The sequence below is a fragment of the Eulemur rufifrons genome, chromosome 8 (genome assembly GCF_041146395.1).
Source record: "Eulemur rufifrons isolate Redbay chromosome 8, OSU_ERuf_1, whole genome shotgun sequence".
Lineage (NCBI taxonomy): Eukaryota > Metazoa > Chordata > Mammalia > Primates > Lemuridae > Eulemur > Eulemur rufifrons.
This window is the reverse complement of record NC_090990.1, coordinates 56,255,342-56,277,506: the sequence shown is the minus strand read 5'-3', so window position 1 is coordinate 56,277,506 and position 22,165 is coordinate 56,255,342.

Below are 22,165 nucleotides of genomic sequence, written 5' to 3'. Positions count from 1 at the left end.
CCTGAATAAGTAGTGCCAATGAACACAAGCCAGAGTGATTGGAATGCAGGTTTTCTGGTCTAAATTCACGGCTCTTTTGAATTGTCATGTAAACTTTTTCTTTCTGATAAATACTGAAAATGATAATGCTAATACACTGTCATTCAGTTTTAAATATTTGTCTTAACATAACATCATAAAATATTAACCTGCTCATACTATGAGAATGTAAACTTTGGTCTAGCATATGGAAGTATCTTTTGTATTGTTCTCATATTAATGCAAACCCACAGGTTACTTGAATTACCTCTTTTTTTAAAACAGTATGTAATATCTTGCAAAACTCATGGTTTTTCCTTGATAGTCTAACCCAAAGGCCTCTTTCAAAGATCTTCATTCTTTTTTTTTTTATCTTTTTGTCTCTTGTGTTCTTGAAAAGTTTTCATCAGGGTTTGGTTAGAAATATTTGGTTTTCTCAAAGATCTTTTCTAGCTGAATTTTCATATTTCTGCCTCTTATGTCAGAATTTCTCCAAACCTGTTGGATCTTCTAAAAATATAGAAGATCAGACCCCATTTCAGATATATTGAATTATGATATGCAAGTAGGGCTTTGAACGTATTCTTGTTAAAAGTTCCATTAAATAGAAGGAGGAATGCTGGAAGTTTCCATTTGACCATCTTGCTCCAAACCTCTCAAACTATGGTTTTTGTTATAGATTATCTCTGTCAGAATTGCAGAGATTTCTTTTCATGGCATTTTTGAACCCATTAGTGAACTGGTCTGCAATGCGTCTTTGACTTTTCTTGAAACTTTTGTATAAACATCATAAAAACATGACTTATGTTTTGTGAACATTTTCAATTGCAAATTCATGTACTTGAAATATTCATGAGGTTATTTTATCATGGTAGATACAGGGTTAAATTGTCTAAATGTAAGGGAAAAACAATTCAGCCTGAGGGTGGGGGCCATGGAATATGGTTGAGTACCCACTGCTTCAATGGGATATGTAGATACCAACAGAATGTGAGCATCCTAAGATCAAGTACATCATCATGCAAGGTTCTAGCGAGGTAATAAACCAGACAACAGAGTGGAATTAAGACCACCACTTTGAGCATTTAGGAGTAAAAGAATGTGTGATACTCCCAGAGATAAACATTTTCATGAATCATTTTATTAAAAGGAGAAATATTAGAAATAAAGAATAAGGTCACATAAAGTAAAAAATACAGCAGAAAAACATCTTTTTTTATTAGCAATTGCAAATTTATTTTTTAGACATTTTATGGCTATAGGGTTTTAGAAGAGGAATATTTGATTTACAAATAGGGTATTTATTTGAAAACTCATTTGCCTAACTTCCTTTTCAATAGCACCTCTTTTAGTTGATGGAAAATATGACTTATTATACCAGAAGGCATTACTCAATTTCAGTATACAGCTATTCCCAAAATAAGAGGTACACTTGCAGAAGTAAATAATTGTACTAAAAACCTGGGCTAAAGGAAGGTCATATTTGAGAGAAAAATTTGTTTTGATGCTTCCTGGAAGCCAAGGTTAAAAGAGAAACAATGAATTACAGACTAAATTATATTATGCAGAAACTAAATTATGCACCAAATGTAGCATTCTAGTTTACAAAGGAAAATATATTTTTGCTTTGCATCTGAACTCTAAAAAGAATATGTTGAAAAATTCTTTATGAAAATAATAGAGAACTTTATAGTAAATGGTAAATACAATAACTATTTTGTTCCCTCAAACTGTAAAGAAGCTATTCATATGTTTGGTGCCTTTGTATACCTGACGTGGAGTCCAGGGCATAGTATTAAATGATACTTGCTATAGAATTTCTGAAGAGACTGTACTTTACATGGTATTTCTTTACAAAGAGCAACAGATTTGCCATTTAACTTACCAAAATGGGACACTTTGGCAAATTCAAGGTGATACTATCAATACTTATATTGATAGGAACAGAATTAAACTGGGATTCATTTGATCCATTCAATCCAGGACTTAATAGTACCATAATTATCAAATTAGTAGAATGAACAAAACAGGGTTATCAGTAGCAAATCTAAGTTTAACATTACTGGGTTAAACATAAAATCACACATTTAGCAAGCACTTGGTGTTAAACTAATCCTACTCTGACCATTTATTTATGACTAATTTCATCCACAGAGGAATTGCCACATGCAGCAAACTAATTATTTGAGGTAGGGCTAGATTTTTATCTATCAATAATTAACCAAGTAATTTTTAGAATATATCAAAATTATTCTCATCTTTATCAGATGTCTGTTGTTATGGGTGAGTGAATCCACAGGTCTTTGAAACTCTACCTATATAAGCTGAAATGAAAAGCTGTAATCATGCCTGACTAACTTCCTCTTTTTTCATTGGCCCACCCTATATCCGGAATAAGAATAATTTTCTTCCTTTTTAAATGAGTTTTAATGACTATTTCTAATAGATTAAAAAACTCAATTCTATTAATATCATAATCTGCAAGTCACTGAAAAGTTCTTATACTCTTTTTTAAAATAAACTTTATTTTTATAAAAGTTGAGATTACAGAAAAAATATAAAGATAATATGGAGAGCTCCCATATACCCCATACCCAGTTCCTCTATTATTAAATATATTATGTTAGTATGGTAGATTTTTTATAATTAATGAACCAGTATTGGTATATTTTTATTAACTAAAGTCAATACTTTTTAAATTTCCTAAGCTTTTGCCTGATGTTCCTTTTCTGTTCCATGATCTCATTTGGATACCATATTAGATTTAGCTGGCCTGTCTTTACCTTTCTGTGGTCTATGATATTTTCTCAGACCTTCCTTGTTTTTGATAACCTTGAATGTTTTGAGGAATATGTATCAGGTATTTGGTAGAATGTTCCTTACATGAAATTTGTCTGATATTTTTGTCATAATTATAGCTTATGGGATTTTAGAGGAAGACCACAGGGGTAAAGTGTCATTTTTATCACATCGTATCATAGATACATATAATCAACCTAGCTTATCCTTATCACTGTTGATATTGACCACAGTCACCTAGCTAAGGTAGTGTTTGTCAGATTTCTCCACTGTTAAGTTACTCATTTTCTTCTCATTTTTATAATATACTCTTTGGAAGAAAGAAAGTAAGTATGCGCAGTCAACACTTTTTTTTTTTTTAACTTTTCTTTTATGTCTCTGCTACTTGAATCAGCAGTGTAGCCAACATTTAAAGTGTGAGGAGTTATGTAGTTGCAGCTTAAGGATGTAGTATCTAAATATATTATTTGGAATTCTTATACACAAGAGATTTGTATCCTCTTATTCATTTACTTATTCAATCATTTTTTACACTAACTGACTTCATGATTTATCTTGCCCCTACACTTATCAAAATACTGTGGAATTGTCATGAAAATAGACAAAGAGAACAACTGAAACGAAGAGTGTAAAAATAGTTCTACACTAGTAAGGCCAATTGATTTATTGATTTTCACCAAAGAACTAAAGTATGCATGCATGGGTATTTATTTTATATATTGAGTTATAATGCATTATTAGCTTAATTTGTTTCTCAAATTATTACTGCTTTAGTTATTGGGAGTTTTTCAGTTGGCTCCTGTGTCCCTTTTTCATACTCACAACACTGTGTGATTTCTTCTGTTTTGTTTTGTTTTATTTTGTTCAGACTTACTGTATAGCACTACAAGAGGATCCAGGGTCATTTTGTATATTCTCTGTCCAACTCAGGGTATCAACCATTTCTCCAAATGAATTTTTTTTGTTTGTTTGTGTGTTCTTTTTATAACAGGATATTATTAGACCTGGCACTAGGTGTGCTTATTGCTACTGGGGTGTCATTGCTACCTGTAATCTTTTTTACCTTATGTTTAGCATGATTATATACATGTAAATTTTTAATATATAGTATATATATATTTAATATATTTAATTATTTTACCTAAGAAAACAAATAAGACACAATATCATTTGTTGAATAGTTTTAAAAACTATGCTTTTTAAGGCCATATTATTTGAAGATACCCAAAATTTATTTCTTCATTTATACATTGTTGGGTCTTTAGGATGTATCCAATGTTGTATAGTCAACTAATGAAGAATTTAGCCTGGTTTTATTTCTTCTACCTGCCCCTTATCTTCACATTTGTTATCATAGTTTACTTTTCATTATATAACTTTTTAATTATTTCTGGCATATTTAGAAAACCCTCATATCTAGAGTACTCTAGCAGAAAAATACAGATGGTATACTTTCTGAGCTTTGGAAATATGGGAGTGTCATTTTCTTCATATGAGAAAGATGAGTTGGCTAGATATAGCAATCTGATATCACAACATTTCCCTTCAAATATTGGCAGAAATTACTTTGTTGGCTTAAAGTTCTCAATGTTGTATAGCAGAAGTCTCAGGCCATAGTGATAAATTAAATGTTGAAAGTAGCCTCTTTTTGTTTCTGGACATTTCCAAAACTTTTTATTGAATCCAGGGTATATATCATATATATACACACATATATTTAAAATTCATATATATATGAATTAGATCATTTCAAAAATTGGGTATTCACTATGGTCTTTTAATGTTCTAAATGTCCTAATATATTTTTTTCTCTCCATAAATCTGTGTCCTACTTTTTTAAAATTTGTACTCAAATTTTATTTTTTTCTTTTGTTTATGACATCAGTCATCTGAATATTAAATTCCCATTCTCTGTTTTATATCTTTATCATCTTCTCTGTATCCATTTTGTCTTCTTATATGTTTGCCTATATTTCAGGCTAATTTCTCAATATTATTCTCCATATTGTGGATTTATTACTATGTATTGTCAATTATACTCATCAGTGCTTCCAATTCAGATTGAATGTTCAGTACTGAATACTTTTGTCTTCAAGTTCCATTTTACCTCTGTTTTTTCATAATCTGCTCTATACTAATATCAGCATGCTATATTTTCATTTCATCAGTTATCCACACTTAAACAGACTCTATTTAATGTTATCATACCATAACACAAAGGAGATGCTCCTAAACATGAACCTTCAGTAAATATTTTTTCAAAATATGTTTTACTTATGCATAGCAATTATGATCCTCACTTTATCATATAAGAAACAAATCTTGCCATTATTCACATGAATCAATAATTTTCAAATTAAATATGTATCAGTATGTTATGAGAGGACTGAAAAAATGCAAACCATGGGCCTCACCTGACCTATTGAAAAAATGTTTTCTGGAGTTTAAGGAGATTATAGTGTTTTTGACAACTGTGTTCTCCCTTCCTTGTAAAGGGATACACATTGCTACAACCCATTGCTAAATGGCTTGTAGTACATTTCTATTGGTGTCTTGCTTTGGGCAATAAAATGTAAGTCTGTGTAACACATGCTACATCTAAGTGTGTGTTTCAAATAAACTGATGTGTGTTTGAATCATCTCTTGATGCTGCCTTTTCGAGAGCACAAATGCCACACAATGTCCCCGTGGCTGTTCCTTCAGTCTGTCCAAAAACAAGAACACATAGAGCAAAGCCCCAGCAATCCTGAGTAATAAGCAGTTATTTGTTTTTGAAACTCTCTGAAACTGGGGGTTGTTATGGCAGCAAAACTGACAAATGTGGTAAAAAGAGGCTAGAGAATTTACACATTTAACAATATTCCACAGGAAGGCTGAGGCAAGAGGTACATGAAGAACCTGGTGAAAACCACTAGCGTAGTGGCTGTTAAAAGCATCCGTAGTTCACTAATTTTTTTTTTTATTTTTTATTTATTTATTTTTTTTTTTGGCCTTAGACCAAAACCACATTTGCAATATCTAGCAGTCATTCACCTAGCGTGGCTGTGCCAGATGGAGGAAAGATTGCCTGCTCACCATTCCCGATGTTTGGTTTGTGAGGAAGGCACTTTTTCCAGACAATTTGAGGCAGTCTACAATTCTTCTCTTGCCTGAAAACAATCCAATAAAACTGCACCCCCAGAGGGCTCCTTTCCACCCATTTTCTGTCACTGAATCCACATCTCAGAATGTAGCGCTCTATTGCTTTCCCATTCCTCCTTCCTGTAACACTGCTGAGAAGTGTATTCGGTAAGTGATGCAGACAAAAAGAAATACCAATGGGGGGAATAGGAAAATGAACTTATTCTTATTGCCTGCCTGTTCCCAAAGCAGATCCAGTGTGGTATGAAGTGTGGCCGCCCTCCCTCAGGCCAGCGAGTAATCCATACCTCTGAGGTGGAGAAACACATTGGCTATAGGCTGTAATCTATTGAGTTCCTGTTTTGACCTGATATTCCATTCCAGCACCTTTTTATTAGAAATCCTCTTAAAATCTGACATATTTTTAAACCAATTTTCTGAGTTCCCATTGCTGCTGTAACTTTCCTTCTCTTTCTGTGTATTCTAAAGGAGTCTGGGGAAAGCACTGGCTGGCTACCATTTTAACCTGAAAATCCAAAATGACTTGGTTTAGAAGATTTCTAAAAGTCACGGTAGCTAAATAACAACTAACTTCTGGGGTGGGGGAGAGACGAACAATCTTGAGTTTAGAATAAGATGTGAATAAGCAGTGGGGTAGCAAGCAGTACTGTTATAATGTTGGTCCTGTGAAGCTCGGCAGGGTATCTTAGACCCTGCAGGGAGCAGCAGTTGAGATTACTATATGCGCTGCAAGTAGAAACAAGTCTATTGTGACTCAGAAACTTGTCTTAAAAGATTCAAAGTCAGTTTTAAAAAGAAAGCACAAGTAATTCATTGTATTTATGATGCTTATCAAAGGCAATTGGAAAAAGTTTTGACATAAATAATCATTTTAAAACTCAAAGAGTACAAATTTCCAAAATGCAGTCTGTCTGGAATATAAAGACTGCCTTATAATATAATTCTTATTACTATAGTCCTAGCAACTTTCATCTAAGGAGGGAAAAATTATCCTGAAATTAATTCCTCACAATGCCCCTGGCCAAGAGATGAGATAAATTTGCCCACTCATTTCTTGCATGTAGGGAAATTGAGGCATTTGAATTATGTGGAATAGACACATTATTAGCATTTTTATTATCATAATTTTAGGGGTGAAGGCATATGGCATTTTATGGGTTTTCGTGGCACATACATTTTGAACGTTCTAAATTGACGACAATAATATTTGCCTCTTGAAACGAATTCATTCCCCCTTCTAAGAGAACAGCAAACAAACATGTATCTCTTTGTTAGAAATACCTCCAGGCTCAAATTGAGAAAATGCCTGTCCCTGACTGATCGCAGCCAAAAAGGCAAAGATTTCACATACAATCTGATGTTGTTCTTCTAGGGGGATGCATTAACTCAGGGAACAGTGGTGAATGTGAGATTATTTTTAAAAGAAAAATCATAAAAAAATGATTCACACATAAAATTATTTTTCTTATCTGACTCAAGTAAAAGAAATCTAGGGCAAATAACAAGAAAGCCTTCCCCAACATTTTCCATAGCTAGTGGATTCAACTACTGCCTATAGCATTAAGGGTGAGGACAGAGTCTGTTCCTTTTAAGGAGCTTTAGAGAAAAATCTGATGCACCCTTTAGAACTCAATGAGAAGGATAAAGCAAGTCTTGATTCTTCTAGTCAGTAAAGCATGCAGTTTAACCACAGCCTGTGACCCATTTGATGCCTTATGAACTGTGTTGAACCATCTTCAGCTGTGTACACTTCACATTTATGTTTTTCAGAACATTTAAATAATTCTAATGAACACTTGAATATATTTAGTGGCTTATTAAATGATATTAAATGAGATAGTTTTTTAAAGGATAAGAGTTGTTAACTGCACCATAGTAATGATCACTTCACACAAATTGCTAACCTTATAAAAGTACATGGATATAATTTTATTATTTCCAAATTTAAAAACCAATAATTAAATTGCCTATGCCAGCCTCATATGCACAGTCCCCTATGGGTGATACCCTGCCATAAGCACTGGCATAAAAATATAGATAAAAAGTAACATATGGGGCCGGGCGCGGTGGCTCACGCCTGTAATCCTAGCACTCTGGGAGGCCGAGGCGGGTGGATTGCTCAAGGTCAGGAGTTCGAGACCAGCCTGAGCGAGACCCCGTCTCTACTAAAAATAGAAAGACATTATATGGACAACTAAAAATCTATATAGAAAAAATTAGCCGGGCATAGTGGCGCATGCCTGTAGTCCCAGCTACTCGGGAGGCTGAGGCAGTAGGATCGCTTAAGCCGAGGAGTCTGAGGTTGCTGTGAGCTAAGCTGATGCCACGGCACTCACTCTAGCCTGGGCAACAAAGTGAGACTCTGTCTCAACAAAAAAAAAAAAAAAAAAAAAAAAAAAAAAAGTAACATATGTTAAAATTATAGCTGAAAACAATACAAGGTCATAGTTAAATTTATGGATCACTGTGGTTAACACAACTCTGTTTGAATTTTGGGAAATATAAAATTATAGTTGGCTTTTTAGAAATCCTGAATACTTTTACCTATTATGGGGAAATTGATAAAATTAGCAGAACATGAACTGTTTCTTGGTGAAATTTAATTTTCATCCACCCAGGAACTCTAGTAGGTAGATGAAACCAAAGCAACATATCTTTCATTTGCATCAAGCATGTTATTCTCCTGACAGAAATGGCAAAAGTCCTTTTCAGCTGAGTAGTGGGATCTCATTTCAACAGAACTTTGGCCCTCGACAAGCAGTTGTACCATGGCTGACTCAGATTTTGGAAGAAAAAGTTGAACACAGGAGAACACATATTTCATCTCAGGAAAATGGTATAGGGTCAATTAGGAATACTAAGGGTATCACATTGTTTTCAATGTTAGAGCTGTAAATGATTATAGTAAACATACAGCTCCAAGTTCCATTTTGAAAAACGGTGGTAACCAAATGGAATTGTACAGTGTGAAGTTTATGGCTATGAAAAAGGGGCATGAATTTGGGGAGGAGAAATTTCTTTCCTGATTATATAAATATCCAAAAATTTTGAAAAATTATTTGTCAGAAAAGTTGGTGAAATTATATTTCTAATATCAAAATTGGGTTGGAGATTGGAACGGAAGAATACTATAATTATAATGCAGGTCATATAGTTACGAATTCTGTGGCATGTGAACCAATCCTGCCACAGTGGCTGTTATTCATACCTTGAAGAGGTATTTGGTAGACAAAGCTAGTGGCTGTACCTTCTCATACCAAAAGGGAGATATAGGACTTATGTACTTAATTTAAACTGTATATTGTTATTCCAGGGCTGCCAGTTGCAGCTTTGTGATTATTTTTTACTTTTAATCTCACCTTGTATGCAGTTTCCATCCATCACCACCCTCTACCTGATTCACCGCATGTTATACTTGTCCAGTAATTTTAGTTAGGTCAAAGTATTCAAGCTAATTGCATGTCTGGCCATAAACAGTAAACAAGACAATTAACTTTTGCCTGGTACACATGCTAACTCAGTATTAGGGACAAGTTTTTTACATGTTCCTGAATTACTGTGAAATATCTCTTGATGATTATGCTATTTCCCTTAACCCAGGTTCACTGTTTGTATAATACTCTAAGGTTCATGAAGCTTCAGTTTTTATTTCTCTGTTCCTAGAATCTTAATTTGAATCTATAAGTTTCTCTGACTGATATCTAGCACCAAATCTGTGTTGTCCACCTGGACCACCCTGTTTATACAGATCCCACTGGCCCAATGTCCAGTGAAATAATGTTTTGCCTCTATTGTTCTGATGGTTCTGAGCCATTTGGACAGTTAGAAGAACAGATACATAGTGGTTAGGGGTAAAACATCACGAGTAAAATTTCTTGGATCTTTGAAATGCTAAATTTCTTTTTCCGGAAGTAATTTTAGGCAAGTTACTTAATCGCAATATGTCACAGTTTCTTCTACAAAATGGGAGACTAAAAGCGTCCACCTCATTTACCATAAGGATGGAGTGAAATATGTTTGACACATAAGAAGAATTTAGTAAACCTAGCTCTTCCTATTGGAGCTGTTGATTTCATTGTGAGCTAGATTTCTAGATCAGGAAAGAAATGCAAGTAGTTCACTTGACAAATTCCCATTTCCTTAATGATGGAAGACATATCTAATTTACCCAAAAGCCTTTCTCACACTCCCAGATGTCGCCTCAGAATCTAACATCAGTACTCCAGGTAGAGAGCTGCAATTAATCAGACAGACTAGAAGCTGACACCTATTTGCAATCTTTACCTGAGATAATAAACATTGCTTAATCTTGTATTGTATGGTAATTACAAATCTCTCTTTGAGCTACTTCTCTCTGTGTAATGTAACTGATCTGTGCCTCATTCTTAGACTCATAATAGCTGTCACATCTGACTGGTCTAAAACAATACAAAATTCTAGATTGTATGAATCTTAAACCTGATATAAATTCAGATTTGATATCCATGTTTACGAGCAATTTATTTTACCAATTTCTTTGCTTGATGTTCTGTTTTTTAAAAAGAGCTTTAATGATATATAATTCATGTGACATAAAATATGACTTTTTAAAAACATAAAATTCCGTGGCTTTTAGTAGAATCACAGAGCTGTAAAACCATAATGACTCATTTTAGAATATCTTCATCACCTCCCGAAAAACCTCATACTCATTTCCAGTCATTTCTCATTATTCATGCACCCAGCCATGGAAATCACAAATATGCTATTCTGAACATTTCATACAAATTGAATCATAAAATATGTGAACTTCTGTATTTGGCTTTATTCACTTAACATTAATGTTTTCAAGGGTCATCCATGTTGTAGTATGTATCAGTATTTTATTCCTTTATATTGCTGAATAATATTCCATTATGTAGATATATTTTGTTTTCTATTCATCATTTAAAGGGTATTTCTATTTCTGCTTTTGGGCTATTATAAATAATACTATGAAAATTCATTTACAGTTATTTGTGTGGACATACATTTTCAATTTTTTAGGTATATACTTAGAACATTTTGAAGAATATTAATATTTTGAAAAGTTGCTAAATTATTTTTAAAGGTTTCTTCACCACTTTACATTCCCACCAGCAAGGTATTAGCATTACAATTTTTCCACATCCTTGCCAACACTTGCTGCTATGCAGCTTTATTTTTATTAGGGACATCCTGATAGATGTGAATTTATATCACATTTGAGTTTGATTTACACTCCCAAATGAATAATGATGCTAATCATCTTTCATGTACTTATTGTTTATTTATATATCCTCTTTGGAAAAATGTGTGTTCAAGTACTTTGAACATTTTAAAATTTTCACATTGTTTAGTTGTAAGAATTCATAATATTCTGCATACTAGATTCTATCAGATTTATTATTTGCAAATATATTCTCTCATTTTGTGGATTGTCTTTACATTTTCTTGATGATATTATTTGAAGCACAAATTATTTTAATTATGAAGTTCAATTTATCTATTTCTTCTGTCATTTATGTTTTGGGTATTTTATCTAATAAACCATTATCTAATACAAGATAATGAAGGTTTATTAGTATGTTTTCTTCTGAGTTTTATAGTTTTAACTCTTATATTTAGGTCACTAACCCATTTTGAGTAAATTTTTATTTATAGTGTGAGCTAGGGGTCCAATTTTATTCTTTTCTCCATGGATATACACTTCACCCAGCACTGCTTATTGGAAAAGACTATTATTTTCCATTTAATTGTCTTGAAGCACTTGTCAAAAATTAATTGTCCATAAATATATGGGTTTATTTCTAAACTTTCATTTCTCTTCCATTGATCTACTCATCTGTTTCTAAGCCAATTGCTCAGATTTAATTACTATAGCTTTGTAGTCAGTTTTGTAATAGGCTAGTGTGTCTTCCAACTTTGGTCTTTTTTTTTCATTTTCAAGAATGCTTTCAGCATTTTGGGTCTCTTACTTTTCCATATATATTTTCAAAGGAGCTTGTTAATTTTGGGGGGGAAATGACAGTTGAGATTTTTGTAGGAATTGCTTGAATTGCTAGATTAATTTAGGAAGTATTCTCATCTTAATAATATTTTCTTCTAATCCAAGAGCATGACAGGTTTTCCATTTACTTAGGTGTTTTTTTTTTTTTTTTTTTTTGAGACAGAGTCTCGCTCTGTTGCCCGGGCTAGAGTGAGTGCCGTGGCGTCAGCCTAGCTCACAGCAACCTCAAACTCCTGGGCTTAAGCGATCCTACTGCCTCAGCCTCCCGAGTAGCTGGGACTACAGGCATGCGCCACCATGCCCGGCTAATTTTTTGTATATATATATTTTAGTTGTCCATATAATTTCTTTCTATTTTTAGTAGAGACGGGGTCTCACTCTTGCTCAGGCTGGTCTCGAACTCCTGACCTCGAGCGATCCACCCGCCTCGGCCTCCCAGAGTGCTAGGATTACAGGCGTGAGCCACCGCGCCCGGCCTACTTAGGTGTTTTTAAATTTTTTTCAATATATTTTGTAGCTTTCAGCCTATAAGTCTTGCTATTTTTTGTCAATTTTTTTCTTAAATTTATGCTTTTTCACATGATTATAAAAGTAATTGTTTCTTTGATTTTATTTTAAAATTGTTCATTGCCAGTGTATAGAAATACGATTGATTTTCATATACTGATCTTATATCTGTAAACCTATTAAACTTTTTCGTTAGCATTAATGGAATGGGGGATTTCTTAGGATTATCTATATAAAAAAATCTTGTCATCTGGAAATACACAAAGTTTTGCTTTTTCCTTTCTATTTTGCATCATATTTATTTATTTATTTATTTTCATTTTTCATTTAGCCTGATTGCCCTGGTAAGGGGAAAAAAAAAAAAAAAAAGAATAGTGGTGAATAGAGTGGTGAGAGTCATCTTGGTTTTTTTTTTCCTAATTTCACCACAAGGAAAACATTCAATTTTTTCCATAAGTATGGCAGTAGATGTCCTCTACCATGTTGAGGAAATTCCTTTCTATTTTTTGTTTGTTGAGTGTTTTTATCCTGAAAGAATGTTGGATTCTTCCTGTGCTGCTTCTGCACCTATTGATATGATCATGTGTTTGTTTGAGCTTAGTCCTACTAATATCATGCATTGCATCGAGTTTTGAATGTTGAACTGGCCTTGCATTCCTGGGATAAATTTTACTTAATCATGTTATATAATCATTCTCTTATGTTGCTGGATTTTTTATAATTTTTGAATCTGCACTCATAAGGATAATGGTCTGTAGTATTCTTGCATTGTTGTATCTTTGTCTAGATTTGTTATGAGGGAAATATTGACCTCATAGAATGACTTGACAAGTGTTACATCCTCTTCTATTTTTTGGAAGAGTTTGAGGATTGGTACATGTGGGTGTGTGTGTATATGTGTGTTTCATTAAAGTTGATTGTATTTTCTAAATTTGTAAAGCATGGATTTTTGGCTCTCCTACTTTTCAACTGTGTGGCAGTGGACAAATTACTTCACCTCTGTAAGCCTCAGGTTTTTTATCTCTAAAATAAGGATAACACTGTAGTTTAATCATTTAAATCACATAAAATATGTGCAGAAAAATATATCTGTCTATAGTAGTGCTAAATTAATATTAATTATTATAATAAAAATACTATACAAAATAAACAAAATGTACAATGAGAAATGTTACCCACAGGTTCATTATCCAGGTATAACACTGGTAATATTTCTCTGTATTCCATATATCATCCTAAAACAATATATTTTACAAATGATTGGAGATTTTTGTATTCTTTATACAGTTTATTAAACTATTCATTTTCACATATTTTCAGGATATTCGTAAATTGTGATAAACAGCTTTTATAGAAAATAATTTCTGTCTACTTAATTTGAGGGCTTGGAGAAACTAAGGTTAATTATGGAGTAAGTATAGAGTAAATGAATATCTTTGTGAAATTATTTAGTGATGAACTATTTAGGAACATTTACTTTAGATCTAGAATTTAATCTTATATTTTATGCATCAAATTGTGGCTCTGATTTATTATTTTAAAACTGATAAGAAGTAAAAATTTTTTTCTCTTGCTGAATGGTAACATATTAAAACCTATGTATGATATGAATATAATTCATCTTCATATGATTTTATATAAAATATTTTCAAATGTTATATATATAGCAAACAATATCTTAATCAATTAGTATGAAATCAGTGTATAATAAGCAAATGTTATCATAATATCCAAGAATATTTTACTTAACTATTAAATTCTGAAAAATTTGAAAAATCAAATTTCACTTCAGAAGTTGAAAGAACTGATCCATTCTTCTATTAGGAAATATCATGATATCCTGAGGTCATGACCTTTGGATAATGTCTACACATTTCAGAGCCTGGCTTTGGAATAGAGGCCAAATCATAGAAGCATCTTAATGTAGTCTTCCAGGTATAAATTGGAGTCCAGGAAAGAAAGGCCTTACCGCACCATGCCTAATCTTTTTAAGATTGCCTGTCGTAAGAACAATGTCTGGACAAGTTTCTAGAATCAGTTATCAGATTCCTGAGGAAAGTTTCCACTGTGGCTGTGATGTTCTCAAGCAACAAATTCAGAAATCACTGGAAAAGGTAGAGACACATTTGTCCTTGATTCATCTGATCTGTATTGTATAGTTTTTTTATGTACATTATTCCTTCTGGCCTCAAAAGATTCAACTTTTCATTATATTAATATATTTATAGATTTCCTTATTTTGATTTGATAAACTGGATTCCAGGTAAGGCCTATCAATAGTGGTGTTTATGGTTACAGCCATAGGGATCCACATCCTTCTCTGTGGCCACTTTTATCAGAACTGCTTCTGAAGTGAGAAAGATAATTATCAGTCTTGGGTCTGAGGTGGCATGTTATTTTATAGTGTCATAGGAACTTCCTTCTCCCAAGTAATATCTGGAGTGGAACTCTGCCTCAGGCTTAGGAATAATAGTATGTGGTTTATCCTTATTTACTGTCAAGCAATCATGGAAAATAAAATTGATCCAGTGATTTGGAGGGAAAGGAAGTCATCTCTACGTGGTTTATTTCTATTTCAGTGACTATATTCCATATATCACAAATGACCAAGTTGTAAATTATGAATATTTATTTCAGAGATGGAATTACTGGAAACTTGATAACTTTCTGAGGTTACATGATCATGTACCCTAATACATTACCTAGGAGTTGTACTCTAACCTCAGCACTAACCATGACCCACATAATTAACTTCCAGCCTTATGAATAGCATAGCTTTAGAGTCCTCTAGGACAATTGCATTCTTGGGACCAATGTACTTAGGTAGCAGAAGCCAGAAGCATAGGAAACAGGAAACAAGGGTAGTTTAGATTCAAGCCCTAATGTGTCAAATCTTAATTTCATAATTGTTCCATATCAATGTGACTCTTAATTTAATAGCAAACAGAAGAGCCCCTGTGCAGGGATATATGCTAATCTATCTGCAGTGACAATTTTTATGTAAATAATCATATTCTACAATTCTTATACTTTTTGACGTTATGCAATCCATGTCTATAGAGTGACAATGAAGAACAGCTGAAGGGAAGATGAATTTCTCACATTCCTCCTTCTCTGCAAGTGTTTTCCAAAACCTTGTATTTGAAGATCACTTCTTTGGGACTTCAGTAAAGACACTAAATTTCTAAATGTCTTTCCTGCAGCACACTGCAACTCATGTCAGTACATAAACACATTCTAAATGGCCTAACTAATAATAACTGTGAGAGGAAATTAAAGAAATAAAGTAGTCTAGTTACCTGTCCTCATCCAGGCAAGAATGTTTTACATTTATTTTATAGATAAAGAACTTGAGACCCAGGGATACTAAATTACATGTCTAAGGTCAAAATTTAAGTTACTGGTAGAGGTGAAAATAAGTATTCGCTATACTGAATTGCTTTTAATATCAATCTACATTTATATTTTATTAAGCATCACACAATGATTAGAGCCAAATATCTCTTCAATAGGAATGGACATTGCATTTGCTCAAGGCAAATTGTAACTATATCTAATGAAGAAACAAGGAACTCAGAGGCTACAAACGCCAATGTCAAAGTCAGCTCCAAGATCTAGAGCATTATGCTGGTACCTCGGAAGCCATGTAATGATGGAACTAGAATGGTGGTAAATGGAGCAAGATAGTGTCCATAGGAAGAGATCTTTCCCAAGGCTCAAGGTGAACAAATATTCAATGTTCACAAATACTGTAATATCTGCAGCAAAGCAAAGGAACCAAGCAAAAAAAAAAAAAAAAAGAAAAGAAAAAGTCTAACAGCAAGCAAAGCAAAACACACATTAACAGCTTCCAGAAAAGGGAAATAACTCAACCTGAACCTAAGCAATGCAGTCAAAGTACATGAGCTGGATCAGTATTAGCCATCTTGTCAGTGAAGAAAAAACCCAGTTCTCTTAATTTTTCTGTTTGAAGTTTTGCCCAGAGACTTCCTTTCTGTGTACTTGTTCTTTTATTAATATTTAAAAATTCTTAGTGGTCATTGTCAAAGCTTGAAATGTAGAATTCATTTGATAATGGCACAAACATGCAGAGGCATGTACTACAGTACATGTAGACACAGTCCTACAGACTGGACTGAATGAACCAACCATAGTAGTGTACAGTCCAGTCTGGGAAATCCCTGAACATTATATTATGAAATGTTTTTTTGCAGATGTGCCCAGCTAAATAAGCAAAAAAACACAACAGCCTACAGGTTTTGAGTTTCAGTTAATTAATTAAGGTTCTACTGTGATTTATTTTATTGTATTTTCTTATTCAAACACAAATTATAATTCGGTGCCTGCTTTTATTTACATAAGAGTATTACAAAGGAATACTACTATACATTCTCACTGTAGAAAATTGAAAGGAGCCAAACACAAAACAACCTAAAAAATCTCCCATAATTCTATCATTTGAAGATTAAAAAAAGGTGTATGTCCTTATAGTTTTTTTCTTAATCACACACAAACATAAACATTTATATTGCAATCATACTCTATATACTTTTATCTTATTTTTATTTAATAACTTTAAAAATTATTCTCCAACAGCATACATATTAAAGTTATAATAGTAAAAGAATAATAATGTAATGGTGAAGGCATAGAGTCATAGACCCAGGCACATGGATTCTAGAAACAGATTGCCTGAATTCAATTCTTGCCCCACCACCTAAGAGCTATGTGGCAGCGGGAAAATTTCTTAAACATCACATGCTTTCATTTCCTGATCTGTAAAGTACAGACAATACAATATCTACCTAATAGTGCTACAAGGATCAAGTTAGCTAATACTTCTAATATGCCAAAATAGTTTGCCATTTTGTAAATATTACTTTAAATAAAATATATAGTATCAAATTGCATTAATACACAATTCATGTCCATAACCTTAGTTTGATATTTAAATTGCTTGCAGTTTTTTGTTTTATTTTTCTATTTTTTCCTCCATTTATACATAATTCTACAATAAGCATACTTCCAGCTATTCTTCAAAACCTTAATTATTTCCCTAGAAAAAATTTCCATATGTAAAATCTTGATCAAACTATGTGTACCTTTTAAAGACTTTTGATACACAACACTAAATTGCCTGTTAGAAGCAATATACTAACGTATATTTCCATTAACATTGTATGAGGAACAACTTCAGCATTTCCAATACAAATGCATGTGTGCGCATATGTGTTTTTTTGTGTAAATAAAATATTGCTGGAGAGTACATAATTGTACTTTAATGCTTATTGGTTTGATAGGTTATAAATACAAACAAACAAATGGATTCTCATTGCTTACTAAGCTTCTAAAGAACAAGCCTTGGGACTGTTGAATGTGTGAGCTTCAAAAATCACCTATTTTCACCATTTTTTTCACTCTCATGAACCTAGAGATAGATAATAACCATGTCAATTCATTAAAAGAAATGGGTTAAAAATACTAAAGAGGAGAATGCTTTTCCTTTCTTTCAATTATAAAGGAGGTAGGTTATTTGTGAATACTAGTAGGGCCCTTAAACATGCTTGCAGACTAAATTTGTTCCAAATGGATAGTTTGAAAAACTTTAAACTGATAATTTAGTTTAAAAATAATCCTATTAAAGTACTTCCAAGAACCTAGAAAAACCAGAAGCACCATCAAATCTGTCTTAATGGACGTACCTTCAGCTCAAGGCTAGAGAATTCCAACAGATAAAACTTTAAAAAATATGGCTCCCAGAAAACAACAAACAAAAAATATAAAACTAAAACAAATTTCTCTCTCTCTCTCTCTCTCTCTCACACACACACACACATTTACACACACTCATACACAAACTCAAAGAAAAAAGACACTAGAGTTTAAATAGATAGCAGTTGATCTAACCTTACCTAACCCAGAAATGCTGGGACTACATCCCTGGATTTCTTTTTTGTGTCTAAGATCTGAGACATGATTTAATCTAGAAAAAATATGAAGAATTCTTAAAACTCAAAAATAAGAGGACACACAACACAATAAAATTGGGTAAAAAAAATTGAAAAAATACAAAATAAAGTGTAAGAATGTCAAATACACACATAAAAATCGACATCATTAGTTGTAAGAAAAATATAAATTAAAATCACAATGAAATAGAATCACTAAAATTAAAAAGACTGACAGCACAGTATGCTGGCAATAATAGGAGGAAAATTTCAGCCATTGCCTCTTGAATGTCAAATAGCACAGCCCTTTTGGAAAATAGTTTTGCAGTTTCTTAAAAAGTAAAATATGCACCTACAATTCTACTCCTAGGTATTTGTCCAAAAGTTTATGCCCATTAAAAGATGTGTATGTGAATGATCATAGAAACTTTAATTGTAAAATATAACCAAAATGTCAACTAACCAAAGTATAAATCAACTAACGTATAATCATATAATGGTATATTTAACATTAAAAGATGAATGAACTATTTGTACATGCAATAATATTAATACTTTTCAAAATTATTATGCTTAATGAAAGAAGCCTATCGAGTGTAAGCTATGAACTCTAGACAAACATAAACTAATTCTTATGACAGAAAACAAATCAGTAATTGCCTGTGGATGGTAAACAGAGAGATAGATGGATAATAAAGGAGCAAAATGATATGTAAAGGTGATGGAAAATTCAGTATCTTGATTGTGATGATAATTTCTTGGGTATGTACTCACCAAATTATATACTTTAGATATGTTCAACGTATTGCATATCAATCATAACTATATACACTTATTTTATGAGCCTACGATTTCTCATTACATTCATGACATCTGTTAGCTTTCCCATGCCTCATCTCTCTGTTTAAATATGGTCAGAATTGAGGATCGGAGATGATGGCAGTATACTCTTTTCTTTCACTTTCCTTTATTACATTGTCCTTCTCACTCCATGGGAGGATAATGGTTACATGTAGAAGAAAGATAACAGGGAAAAGGGCAATAAAGCAAAGGCTTCTTTACATAGCTAGTGTTTTTCGTTGTTGTTGTTGATTCCTCTTTTTACTGAATGCTGTCTGTAATGGAAGCGTCCAAATGTTAGCTCTGCCTTGTGGAATGCTTCTGTGAGTTCCTGAGACACTGCCCTCCATAGACCATAGTGATTTCATATTCTTTGACAAGGGCCAGGGTCTCCTTGTAACATCTTCCTAATTTATGTTTTGGAGAAGAGGTCTTCTGCTCCTTCTGGTAATTTCCTTGGGTAGGAGCTATATCTAGACAGATCCTACCATCCTTTTTTCCCTTGTGGTATTAACATGATCCACAGGGAAACTTAATCATCTCTCTTCTACTAAAGTCTGGATATGCAAAATATTTTCACTGTGGCCTTTTACGGGTTTCTCCTTCCAACTTCTAACCCTCATATTTTTCTAAATTCCCTAAAGCATATATATAAAATCTGCCAAAAATATTGCTACCACATTCATGTTGGTCCTATAGCACAGGTACCACTATTATATATAGGCTACACGAAGAACAGCAGAAAGAATTGTTAAAGAGCCCAAGCAGTCACCTTGCTTTAGAAAGCCGTGACACTTACCATCCATTCTTCTTAGCTGTGATAATTCAGTTCAGATTCAAAGGCAACAAGGAAAGGTCTGTGTGTGTGTATATGTGTGTGTGCACATGCACCACATAAATGTGAACTTCCCTATATTTTTTAGGGATTTGAGGGAGGAAAGGTAGGTTGCAGAAGCTTTTCTTCTGCTACCTTTATTCTATTCATCACCCCTCCTCCTTCTTCCATGATATGATCTTTAATTATTTTAATAAAACTATCAAATAAATGGGAAGGATTATCTGAATTATTTCTCCATGTGAGACATTTTCTGGGGAAGTCCCCGAATAGTGTATAAATCTGCTGGGCTGACTGAAAGTGGGAGATCTTCTCAGACAATTTAAGTGATAAGCACATTGCTTAGATGTGGGGCAGAAACAGGTCAAGAATTCTCTTTTTATTCACTGAAATTCATGATGAACAAGAGTTAAAAGAAATAAGGAGTTAGACAACCAGATTAGCATAACATATCCAAAATGATCTCTTAAAAATCATATAACAACCCACAACATGGTGACTTCTGATATATGGCTAGAAAAATAGTCCAAATACCTCTCAATGCCATAGAAAATAGATTAAATAAAAATGCATATCAAAACCTAAATCATCATTTTCTCTAATAAATGTTAATCAAAATGTTTACATGAAAAATCTAATAAGATGACCTAATAAAAAGCATACATATTGAAGCATATCAATATATTACAATAAATATGAAAAGAAAACATACATTTGACAACTATTGAAACCTCATGTCACTTGTATATTTTACATTTGAAAATATAAAAATATTTTAAAAATTAAATTTATGTGTTTTAGTGGAGCATCAATAGAAGAAACACAGTGAAAAGAAATACTTGCTTCCTTTAAGAAACTATTTTTCATAATGTTTGCAATAAATCTAAAGTTTGAAAGGGAAAACTGAATTTTTTTACCAGTAATATCCATTATTTAATAATTTTAGAGGAATAATAACATACTATAAAGCCTAGAGTTCCTTAAATATTTTATGAAACTCATATAAAATTTACCTCTAAGAAAGCTATATAAATGAAAGACTTTTTGAAGAAAATATGTTTTAAAGAGAATTATTCTATTGAGATAACATAACTTGTAATAGTACTTTTCATATACAAAGATAATGTCTTAGGTTGTTTTTTACTCATTAACTTTTCATTACCTGTTCACTATATTCAATTTTTATCCAATAAATGTAGTAGCTAACTTGTGCCATATACAGAGCTAATCCTCCATCAGTCAAAAGTAACAAAGCATTTATCACAACCTGTAAGCAGCTGACAGTATATGGCTGACAAGTGAACAAAAAAATCAAAAAACAAGAGAGAAGCAAGATGAGGAAATAGAAGTTTAATTATATAAAGTAATTTGCAAATTACTTTATATAAGTAAATAAGGGGGAGTTCTAGATTTTTGAACACATGACTATCAGAAACCACAACCCTTGTCATCAAGGGTGGCTGTCATATTGAGGACATAAAATTAAAACATGTAAATGTGAACAACAACTATTGACATAGCATTTAAGGTAATAAATACTTGATAATTTAGATAAAAGGCCTAATTGTGTTGAACAAATATTTATTTAGTATTTTTTAACAGTATATTTTACTGTCTACCCCAAAGATGGCATGCCTGTTTTTTTCTAATATTAAATTATTTAAATATTTGCAAACCTACTGTTTTATCATAGGTTGTAATACACTTTATATTTCCTGATGTTTTATATATATATATATATATATACATGATCAAATTAATCTAATTAGGGATATTAGACTTTTTGCTGCTCACATTTACTTCTAAGTAAACACTATGACCTGTGTGCTAAGAAATATCAAGCAATAAAGGTATTTTCTGATGATATCAAAAATGAAGTGTTTTAAGGTACATAATCTAACTGTACCCCAATTATAAATGCATTTTGAAAAATTAAGACATTTTAAAGCATACAAGCAGTTTTAATGACACAAATATATTAATAAATTATACAAACAACATACCTCAGAAATGTCACAAATATTTTGCAGGCAAGAGGAAATTTAGAGGACAAGTGCAAACTTGGCAACA